The 12,121-nt window shown below is 42.1% G+C and overlaps 1 long non-coding RNA gene across 1 annotated transcript in view; it reads left to right on the forward strand.

Moving 5' to 3' along the window:
• The first annotated feature begins 7,759 nt into the window (after window positions 1–7,759).
• LOC310745675 overlaps window positions 7,760–12,121 on the forward strand; it is a 62,584-nt gene continuing 58,222 nt past the window's right edge. Inside the window, exon 1 of the long non-coding RNA XR_014540304.1 lies at window positions 7,760–7,969. This is a non-coding gene — a long non-coding RNA (uncharacterized lncRNA). The remainder of the gene's footprint in view (window positions 7,970–12,121) is intronic.

The following is a 12,121-nucleotide window of genomic DNA, read 5'->3' on the forward strand; positions in this document are numbered from 1 at the left end:
TGCCTCAGAATTAAACATATTTGGGTGACCTTGTGCAAGAAGCATTCCCTAAACTAACCACGTGCCAACATTCCCCAGACCTGAAAAACTGGAAATGGCTGAGCCCAAATAAAGGCACCCAATAAGAAACAGAGGGGCGGGGGGGGGGGGGAGAGAGATACAGTATTCTTTTGGACACCCAGCTGCAGCTGATTCTGATAGTTTAATTTAATAAATCCCCCACAAAAATAATAAAAATAATAAGAGAACAGCATAGCAATGTACGGGAGTACAGACAATCTTTTAAAGTGCACAAATATTGTTGTCTTAAGGAAAATGAACTATAAACATATACTAAGATCCCAAAACATCCTAAGCAGTGGCCATTCTTCTATAAAATGCTTGTCTAGCTCTCAGCCTTCTCTGGTGCATGCCAAATGGACAAATTTAGTCATCAAAGAGGCATCCCAGACTCCATAAAGTCTGTCTTAAAAGAGTGGTTTTTGTCAGTTTCAGTACTGCCATTGGACGGACTGAGAGCCAGGAGTGCCAGTAGCTAGAGTGTTGGATGAGGACTGGGAAATGAAGGCTCAAATCCTTTCTTAGGATACTGGGCAGTCACACTTTCACACACTAACCTACCTTACAGGATTGCTGTGAGGATAACAGGGGTTGTCCTTGGATAAATGGTAGGATAGGCAGTAAGAATATTCCTAAATATGAATAGGAAACTCATTATCTGAAAGCCAATCTTTATGTAGCCAAAACAGACCCATCCATGCACAAAAGGGAAGCACCAGAAGGCTTGGAGGATCTTCAAAGTTCACAGAGGAAGAACAAAAATGTAGAGTGGGGGAAAACATTTCAAGGCAAGGCGTTTATGTAAAGGAATGGCTAGTAGTCAGGAAAAGGTTTTGAAGGGGAATGCATAAAAAATACTATATTCAATAAGAACCATGAATTTGCAAGCAGGAAAAGGAGAAAAAGAAATGGCTGCTTTATCTCTGTTGCTGGCATCCATCTGTCTCAAGATACAATGGAGTGCACCTCTGGGGGTGAAGCCAAACCAGTGCGTTGGCAGCACCAAAATGACCTCCCTAGGGTACAAGCCTGGGCAGTGTGCATGGACACCCTGGACTGCCCAGACAACAAGGCCCATCTCTCGGCCTCACTGATGTGGTCCAAAGGGAAGCAGGGCAAGACGTTTGCCACCAGCTTGGCTGCAGGAGTTGTCAGAAGGAGCCGTGCAAGGAGTCTTCCAACCATCTTAGGGACTCCACTCTGGATTTGTGTAGGGTTTCCTCCTTAGCCTTGAGGATATATCTCAAGGCACTGGAGGTTTAGGACCAGAGTTTTCATTCTCATAGATGGGCTACCTTCCCAGATTTGACAAGCTCCATCTGCCCCCCACTTCCCTCTGCAGCACATGCAGAAACCGCCTTCTTGACTGTCGAACCCACTGTTTGTCTCAACTGCTCTGTCTGCCAGAGCCTCCAGGGGAAGTCCCTAACTCACCAAGGGTTTGAGACCCATCAGCTACCCTCACCTGGTTTAGCTTCTAGGAGCCACAGGTGACAGCTGAGGGCAGGGTGGGGACCACTTGTGGACAACCACCCCAGAAGGAGTGCATCGTGTCCCTCAGCAGAGGTACTGCCCCTCCTCTAACGCCCCATACATCATTTTATCTCTGTGAATGTCTTAGAACTTCTTATGTAACTGAATGATGGAGGTCCAGAAATGTAACGAGTTCAGAAATGGCCTTATTTTAAGCTATCTGGCAGATTATAGGAAAACAAAGTGTGTTGCAGTGGGGAGGGGAGACTCTACAAAAATGGTACCAGAGAACGAGGCTCAGACAGTCTCCGCTCTCAACTTCTTTTGGCTTCCCAAGGTTTGCATGACACACGTTATATCAACATTGTGCATTGTCCTTTGAATTAAAGCTACAGTAGGTGTTTTGTATTCAATTTCCTTGCCCCTGCCCTTCCCCCCTGGCTCCCACCTCCGGGGAAAGAGAATGGGAGAGATTCATAGTAGGTTATAAAACACACTTTGTGTACGCGAGAGACTGGAGCAGCACTTCTGGAGCCTTTGCAGTCTCTTGGGAAACGACGTAATTAGGCAGTTTTTTAAACATGTGTATTATGTACTGAATTACATGTATTTATACGTTTCTCAAAGGAGTATTGCTTACACAATAGCCTGGAGCAACTCTTTTGGAACTGTTTGGGTCTGTCATATAATTATGTACTTAAGACCCATTTATAGAAAATTGTGTCATGACCACATAGGCACAGACCTTAACTTCAGTGGGTGATTTTTTTTTAAGGTGCTAGAGTGACAGACCTGGCTACATAATTTTTTCTGTTTTCCCCAAACAGAACAGGTAAAGAAGCCCGGATAAGAATTGTAAAACACCCCCATAGTCTCTTCATTTGCTCCATCCCTGATTTGAATAGGGGCAGTCACTGGAAGATCATTTAATCTTTTCACACTGACCCACATGATATTAAAAAGGTCCTGTCACATCCAGATTGAAATGCAGCAATGACCTTGCCATGCCATTAAGTGGTGGGCATATCTTTTTCTATAATATGTTAAGATTTTCCCCTCACCAGAACTACTACTGGGACATTTACTGAGCTGAGCCAAAACTTCTCAGAAGATCTTTCTCTGGGAACTTTTCAGAGTTTCTTTTTCTTTTTCTCACCTCTCCTAGAAAAGGGCCACTGGTGGAAATCTGGTGAACTCCCCACCCCACCCCACCAATATCGCTGTTCACAGATAGGGCAGAGGCCATTTGTTACTTGTTACTTGCACTTGTTACTTGATGTATAATTTTGGCTGGGAGCTGAACCACATTCATAACACACAGTAACACACTCTAGATTATGTCATAATAATAACAATGCTAGTAATTATTATTATTATTATAATTATTATTATACTTTTCATTATTGTTATTTATTAAGCACTCACATAAACTAGGCGCCATACATTTTGTAAACCTAGACAATGGCCCTGCCTTCAGGCCTAATATCTAAAATAAAATTGAGAAAGATCAGAGAGCTGAGAAATTAAACTTCTTTTTTTTAATGGTGTGGAAGAAAGAGCCATAAGGGATTAGAAGAAAAGGAAAATACTAATTAACTGGGGAAAGCATATCTGAAAAGATTCAATTTAAGATGCTTAAAAAACATCAGGGAGGGAGGCACAGAAGAAGCATGCATTTCAGACAGCAAAGTGTTCCAAAGGCATGCAGTTCTATGTAAGTGGACAAGGGGAGTGAAGAGGTTCTGCTTTGCTCAGAGACATCTGGTCCTGATGGGACCAGCCACAGAGCCCATATGTTTGCAGGGTACCCACTGGCCTGAGTGGTGACAAGTTCTTGGAGCAGGGAAGCTTTTGTGACTTGCTTTCCTTTGGAGAAGAGTGCCTTGGAGACATTGGCGGTTGTGTTGCTCTTGCTTCATTTACCAATGTGCAACCTTACAATGAGTGGAGGCAAATTGTGGGCACTCTTACAACAGAGAAACAGAATCCAGAGAAGGGCACCTCACCTCAGGTTTGTTCTCTCCCTCCCTCCCTCTCTCTCTCTCTCTGCAGCCAAAGTTGCAAAACTACTGTTTTTAGGAACATAAGAAGCTGTCTTATACCAAGGAAGGGCAGACTTTTGTAATCTTTGGTAATCTGGCACTCTGAGCAAAGGCAAAATTTGGTGTCCACAACTGGACCTCCTCAATTAGGGATCTTTTGCGCCCCCTGCGTGGGGGAACTGCCCACACTCCCCCAAATCCGGCACTCTACTGAGAGACAGACTGGCAGCAGCTCCCCAGGGTTTCAGGAAGGAATCTTTACCAAACCCTCCCTGGAGATGTGATGCTTTTTCTGTGATGTTTGATTTATGAATGCTTATCTAGATTGTAGAGTAGGTGATAATGAGTGTTCTTGCAGGATCATAAAATCAAGCTTAAACATGAATTCAAAGAATGATTGATTTGAGAAGATATGATTTTAAAACCATTCTTAGTATTACACTGATGTGGTAAGATTTCTTTTTTTAGCATTCGAAATTATAAACACCAGCATGTTTAGAAACCTCTATTGCACTACAATAATGATGACATTAAGGTTTGATAACTTTTACTTCCATTTAGGTACATTAAATTAAAACATGCCCAAGCTGAAAGAGGCAGTAGCCACTATATCTGATTCACTCTCAGATATCAGTTATCCAGTTTTTAAAGGCAAACATTATTGTTGTACAGCGGTACCTCGAGTTACAGATGCTTCAGGTTACAGACTCTGCTAATCCAGAAATAGTACCTCGGGTTAAGAACTTTACCTCAGGATGAGAACAGAAATCACGCACCAGAGGTTGTGCGAGGCTGCATTAGCTAAAGTGGTACCTCAGGTTAAGAACAGTTTCAGGTTAAGAACGGACCTCCGGAACAAATTAATTTCTTAACCCGAGGTACCACTGTATTCTGATAACTATGAGTTTGAGTTTTCAGAAGTTTGTCCTTAGCATCACCCAGTAGTTGAGGAAAGAGGTGGGAGAAGGGAGAACAAGGACAGAATAAGAATATGGCTGGAGTTTATCTAAAAAAATGTTCTGAGAATTATTGGAATCTCTTTTTTTAAACAGAGGAAGGGGTAGAAACCCAAGGAGGGAGATGTGCTCTGATGGGACTTAAGGCAGCTTACAGATAAAAAGGAGAACCACCAAAAACATAGGTAAAAAGCAGTCATTAAACATGCTAGAAGTAAAACTATATACATATATAAAATCAACTAAACCCATAGAAATAATTGCAACAAAACAGCACGGCACCAACCCTTTCATTGAAAGCAGTCAGTTCCCCAAATCCTATTGGAATAAGAAAAGTCTTCACCTGCTGGCAGGAGGACAGCAAGGAGAGAGCCAGTTTAGCTCTAGCTTCTCTAAGGAGAAGCCACCAAGAAGACCCTCTCCCATATCCCCCCCCCCAGTGCACCTGTGAGGGTGGCAGGAGCGGGAGAAGGGCCTCCTTCAAAGATCTCAAAGCCCAGGCTGGTTCCTATGAGGGAATATGATCTTTCAGATAGCTTGGACCTAGGCCATGTAGGGCTTCATGGATCATTACCAACACTTTGAATTGTGCTAAAAAGTGGTTCTCTACTAGTCCACCATAGCACAGCCTGATAAGCAAGTTGTTTCTTTCGTTTGTGTTCTTCGCTCTCTCAGAAAACATTCAGAACTCAATTTAAATATTTTAAATTTATAGTGAGTAACTATCAAGAGTCTATTGGCTTCCTCATCCAGTCTTCCTGGGGAGTTGTACTACGGCTGACTGTGGTTTGGAGGAATCCTCGTGGTGCCACATTGCAACTTCAAAGGCTGGGTTTCGGCATGCTTTTTGCTCTGCCTGTTATCCAAATTCTCTAACTTATTCCTATCGGGGTGGGGTGCCAAAATAATATCATTTTGAATGAAATAAAACAACACAGTGGTGAGGAGAGTACTGTTTGCCTCACTCTAACCAACTGTGACAGCCTGCATGAAGATCAGAGCAGGCAGCAATTGCACAGCTCACGCAGGGAGAGTCACTCAGCGCTATCTGGGTACCACAAGTTCTCCTCAAGCTCTTCCCTGCAGGAACTGCAGTAGACTTTCTTCACATTCCTTGGTTGATGTAGCTCCAGGTGTTGATTTCTGCCGCCTTCTGAACCGTTCCCAAGAGGTCCACCATCCTGCTAAGATCCAGAATGCCTCCTTTCAAACTGCAAGCCCATAATATCATGTTAGAATTCTGCAAAAATGAAATCGTCAGCAACAATTGCATGCCCCCAAATTTCGGTATTCTTATCAAAATGCTTTTTAAAAAAATAAATAAACCACATTATATTTAACGAATGTAGACATTTCATGTGTCATACAAACTCTAAATGATAGTGTATTAGTAAGAAGCACAACATTCTGTTATATTGACCTTTCAGTATTACATTAACTTAATACAAAACCTTTTACGTAAAAATTGTATTTTATCATATTTTAAAATATCAATCTAAGCAAACAACAGCAGAGGTTTGAGTAAAGAAGGAGTGGAGGTATACAGAGGAAAATTGTGGTTTTAAGCAACAGGGGTTTGAGTAAAGAAGGGACTGGGAGGCATGGGAATGGGGTTGAAGATGTTCACAGGGGCATGAAAGGTCCTGAAGAACAGGAGGGGATGGTGGCTTTTTAACTGGGCAGAGGGTGGGAAAAGTGTTTACAGCTGCAATGTGTAGGAGGAAGATGCAGGATGCTACCATGGGGTGGTTTGTGTGCAAGAGGGGGTTGTACAAAAGAAGGAGGCAGAGGAGGCATGGAAATGGGGCTGGACGTGAAAACAGAGGTCCCATGTTGGGTTGCATAATAGGAGAAGGGACTTCAGAAATGGGATTTGAAAGGTGAAAAGTGAGTTTGGTAGTTTCCCCATGGTGGAGAGAGGGCACGTTCTGGTGGGCTAATATGGGGGGAGAGGGGGGAGCTTGGTGAGCAGAGTGAGCAAGGTCACAGCCCCTGTTACCTATATAATGCAAGAGGATTGGCATGCCTTTCCCAAGAGCTATAAAGCTGGCAAGAGGAAAGAGAAACTTGGCTATTTGCCCAATTCCTTGTGCAAAGTTTAAATAGATAATGTTGTGATAATTTGAAGAAGTGATTTAACTAGTAGCCCTCAAAGGCTGATAATTCAAGTCTTGGTTCTCCTCCAGGGTGTACGTAAATTAAAACTGCCCAGTTTAGGGATGTATGGTGCTGTCTTCCACTATATCAGACTATTGTCGATTTAACCCAGTCTATTTAACCCAGTAATGCCTGCCAGCAGCTCTCAGATAGAGATCTTCCTCATCAATGACTGCTGGAAATGCCGGGGATAAAACTTCAGTGTGCAAAGCACAACCACTGGACTGTGTTCCCTTCTTTCCCACAAGGCAGAACAGCCTACCAGCAATGTACTGTGACTTACCAGGTGTGTTTGGCAACTGCTGCTGGACTGCCATACATAGCTGGTGCGCTGTGTTGAGTAGTGTTAATTTAATATTTGTATTCCGCTTTCCCAACAACCAATGTTGAGCTCAAAGTGGCTCACAATAATCACAGAAGCATTAATACAGCAACAAGCATTGCAATTGCTAGCAGTGTTAGAAACTGAGATATAGGAACTAAAGGGCACCTTAAACCTAGGTTATGGGCGCAAAATAGAATGCCTAGGTGTGCTTTTTTTATAACAAGAATACAAAGCTGAAAATGAATGAACTGCAGCTAAAATACTATGTTCATTTTTCACATGGTCTAGTCTTTCCCCTTCCCACCCCCCTAATATTCTTAAGAGGGTCTCTTCTCCAGTCTTCAGAGAGTAACTGGAAGTGGGGAGGCAGAAAAAGGTCCTCCTTTCCTTCCACTCTGCAGTTTTAATCTGAAATCTTAGGCCCAGTACTGCACCCAGAGCTCAGAAACTGCTCGCTCTAATGAAATTCCCTGTCGTAAAATGCGCCCAGAACAATGGGAGTTTCAAACACGGATTGCTAGAATATCAAATGCAATAGCATATAAAGCTAAAAACAACAACCAATTCATCAAAACAATTGATACAGTTCAATATAGTCATAGTAATTCATAGTATTGCCAGTATTGTGTTTGGGATGCTTGGCTTTATAACTAGAAACAGACAGTAAAGATTAAGCAAGCTGTTGCAAACTGAGGATGAAAAAGTGAATTTTCCAAGAATATTCGCATTTCCTAAAAGTTTGTCATTCTAATCAGTAACATACCCTATGTGTATCATCTCTGCAATCAGAGTACGAGGAGAGCTACACCATCACACCAGTCAGCAAAGCAGCATACAAGTCTTCCAAGCTTGGAAAATACCTATTCACTCCCCCGCAGACAGAATTTTTCCGATGGAGCAACAATGGGAATCATCATGCAAAGTGAGACATAGAAGGAATGCATAAACGTCTGAAGGTCAGTTCTCTTTTGCACTCCTTTCCTCTCTTGGAATAAATGTCAAGAGTCTGTTTGTCATTTTAGTTTGGGAAGTACAATAATCTATCTGAACTGGAGGTCTCTTTAGGTGTAGATATACTCAAACGTGCATGCCAAAACAGCTTCTTTAAAACTATAGGACTTGTTTTGCTGTAAAGATGCTAAGAAATGCTAAAATAAAATAAAGAGGTAGATTGATGTTATCAGATTGTATTGCAGTGATAAAATCAATCAGTTTTTTTTAATAAAATACTTGTTCATTGCATACACTTCTGCACTTACATAAGGCCAACATGCAGTATAGACATGCAGGCAGACCAGTCCTGTGGTCTGGTATCCTAAGGCTAGCAATAGCACCACAGTGCTTCATTTCTGATGGAATTCCTAGCAGCAAGGTCAACAGCACACCAACTGCAAGAGTGTCCACAACAATAACAGACTTTCAGAGTGCTCTGCAGTCTTGGTTCCCTGGGTCACCTTGGGGCAACCTCCCCCCCTTTCTCTTTTTCTTTCTTTCTCTTTCTCTTTCTCCCTCTCCCTCTCTCAGCTTAACTTACCTCACAGGGTTGTTGTGATGGCCAAATGGGGAAGATAAGAATCAAATACCATGTATGAATCATGCATGTCCCCTTAAGCTTCTTGGCATAGCTAAGTAGCTCTCAAGGATTTAAAATATGAGATATCTTGAGGGATATAAAACCAACAAAACTTTTTCTTTTTAAAGACTCTGGGATCCCACTAACTGCAGAACTTCCCATTTGCTGAAAAGGCTGGAGTTTGCTGTAGCTTAGATGGCTTAATACTTTAAGTGGCTGAATAGATAGATGTGCTGTATGCAGCGCAAGCTGCACATTTCATTGGAAAGAAAGAAGAAAAAGCCAGAGCTGTATATTATCTTGCTGCTATAGGCAAAATGGCCTGACCTCTTGAAACAGATGTTATTTATGCATTTGTTACAGGCACTAAATAACTGTAATAACAAATATTGTGCAGAGGGGGGAAATGCAACCACCAATGACTCAGGATTATAAAAAGGAGCCTTCGTTTATTTAAAGGAAGTTTTAAGGAATAAGTTTTAAGGAAGTTTCAAATCACATCAGTTGTAAAGTCTGGAAACAGCCAAATCCTTTAATTCCATGCACTGCGTCCACATATCCACTTGATTACGTGCGCCTAAATTTTCTGTATTACTCCTGATGTAGGGCCTTAACAAAGCACAACCTTTATTCTAAGAAATCTGATTATACTGGTAGATTGTAAAACAATTCTGGGGTGGGGTAGGAGTTCAAATCAACTCTGAAACAACAAAAAAGCGGCGGCGAAGGGGTACTGTAGAGCCACCAAAGTCCAATGGACTACAATCAGGCACATTAGGAAAACTCTGCTGGGGGCAACTATGTGAGAGACACTGTGCCCTGAGCTATAGATTGTACTACCTGCCCAGACACCTCTCTTTCCTCTTTCCATCTCTCTCTGCTCTGTCAGCAACGTGACAACATCTCTGCTAAGTGTGAGCTTCATGTGTGGAATAAGGGTTAAGATTTAATTTTGATAGAGGCCTTGGTTATTGCCCATTGTTCTTCTCTTCTTATTTCCTTCCTTTCCTTTTTCTTGCTTTTTGCTTTTTTCCTTTCCAGATTAGTGTGATTTTTAATTCATTTTATGTTGAAAACGTTTAATAAAAATCTATTTTTTTAAAAAAAGACTGCATTTTAAGCAAGAATTAAGTATGTCTTTCTAACTGAATTAACATTTTAAGCATGCCGGAACAAATTTGCTTTATCTGTTACTCTTCCACAAGTATTCTGAGTGAGTAAATGCTGTTTTGCATTTTACATGACGTTGTGTGATTGTTATTTTAACGGGGGGTAGGAAAGGGGGAACTACCAGAAAAATCCAGACTGTTTTAAAGCATTCAGGATTATTTAAACTAAAAGGTTTAAACTAGCCAATCTTAGCTTCCTTTTAACCTGCAAAGGGATGCACTCTGCCGAACTCTGAGGTAATTATCTAATAAATATATCCTCTCCTGGCATCTATTCACATCCCAACAAAAAAAGGATGCCCTTTCAGAGTAGTTGAGTCAAATGGGCGGTGTTGTGTATTGAGTCAAAGGATTTTATATCTGTATTATTATTGTCTGTATTTGCATTAGGGTAAAGTAACTGCCTTTTGGTTCCAGAGGGTACAGCTACTATTGGTTCATTTAAGCTGCTGTATTTGGATCCTCTGTCTTATTGGTTTCCTCCAAAAGGCAGGACTGTGATTGCCTGATATTGTTCCCTCCAAAATGTATCCTTTCGAGCTAGTTCCCTGTCCCTATAAATGTAGCTCTCCCCTCCTCAGTTCTCAGTCTTGTTTGCTGTAATAAAGAAGTGTTACTACAGAACTGTCTCCAGCATATTATGTCAAGAGAGCTGAAATCACAAACCCCGCGTCACAACAGGCGGGGTACAAATATTAAAATTATTATTATTATTATTCATAGTTCTGTATCAGAAACAAATGAAAATCTTAAGTCACAGTGGATTGTACTGAAGGGACTAGATAGATGGGGCTGTAACCCTTTCCGAGCTGAGATCAATTCACCAATTCATTTTGTATACACCAATATACCAATTCATTTTGTAGTTTTGATCAAATGCCCCCCCCACTGCCTTCAGTTCCCCACCACCTTAGGGACCTGCCTCACAGGGTCATGAAGAGGTGGAGCACCAGAAAAGGTTGCAAAGGTCTTTTCACCTTGCATGTGACAGATATATATATATAATTAACAGTAGCATAGCCAATGTTCATAACAGTGTATGTGTGTGCACGTAAGACTTGTGTGGTGGTGGGGACCAGAACTAACTTGTCTCTGCAAACGTGTTGCTTAGATCCTTGCTGAATACTATGCAACATTATTGTCCAGGAGTACATATTTATTTTAGCTTTTTTCAAATATAAGTAGTAATAATCCTGAAACAGTTCAATATACCGGTATATTACTAAAGCAATCCAAAGAGCCATTGTGAGCAATTGCTGAACCATTCACATAATTTGTGTAGATTCTGATCTGGCTTACTGTGCTGGCCCTGCCCTGATTCTGGGTCACAAGAAACTACACTTGATCTTAGCCAAAAGGCCAAGAAATAACTAGCAATAACTGCTTTTTTCTCCGTAAGCCTCATGTATGGTGACTCTGTGACGTGAGACATTTGTCCCCAGCATTGCAGCAACATCCTGAGTCATGGATCCCCCACATCTTGGCCTCCTTCCTGCGTTGCAGTCATTTAACAAGTGTCAATGCACAATCAGGGTTGTGTTTCAGCCCTTATTTCTCATGCAGAGGAGCTGGATTTCTGGTTAAATTCCCAGTTGCTTGCATTTGGATTTGGTCGTGGCATCGCTACAGAAAACAAATGCCCTCTTTTTGGCCGAAAAGTTAATTCCTAGGATGACTGCTGCCAGAGGGACGCCTGCAAACAAAGAGAGAGAGGTGAAGGTTAACCTTGCCCTGTCAAGCTGGCACACACCCCAGTGGTTGCTCAGCATTCTCCAGTTATCACCATAGGAAAGCAAACAGGGGCTGCCATGTCGTCAGTGTGAGGCAGCTGTAAACCATCTCGCAAGGACGGACAGTGCAAGGAGAGAATAAAACCTGCTTGGAAGCTTCAGCTAGCCAGAACTGGATTCACTTTACATTAAGATCAATGACCCTGTGTGAGTGTGCAGCAAGTAAAGGTGAAGTCCGTGACAGTCCAGGACACACAGCAGAGGGGTTCTCCTCTGCCTCCTCTTCAGCAGTTTCCTTCAATGGAATCCTTTTCTTCTTCTTCTTTGCTTTTTAAGCTCCCTCAGGTTCTTCAGAGCAGTTTCAAGGGGTCTTAGTTTTATAAATTTTTATTAAGCTTTTCCTTTACAAATAAATCCGTACAACCATGTTTACAAATTTCCTGTTTTTGAACTTCCACCAGCACATCCCTCAGTTTCAAGGGGTCTTAAAAGGTAAAGGGACCCCTGACCATTAGGTCCAGTCGTGGCCGACTCTGAGGTTGCGGCGCTCATCTCGCTTTATTAGCCAAGGGAGCCGGCGTACAGCTTCCGGGTCATGTGGCCAGCATGACTAAGCCGCTTCTGGCGAACCAGAGC

The sequence above is a fragment of the Podarcis filfolensis genome, assembly GCF_964270895.1.
Source record: "Podarcis filfolensis genome assembly, chromosome: 12".
Classification (NCBI taxonomy): domain Eukaryota; kingdom Metazoa; phylum Chordata; class Lepidosauria; order Squamata; family Lacertidae; genus Podarcis; species Podarcis filfolensis.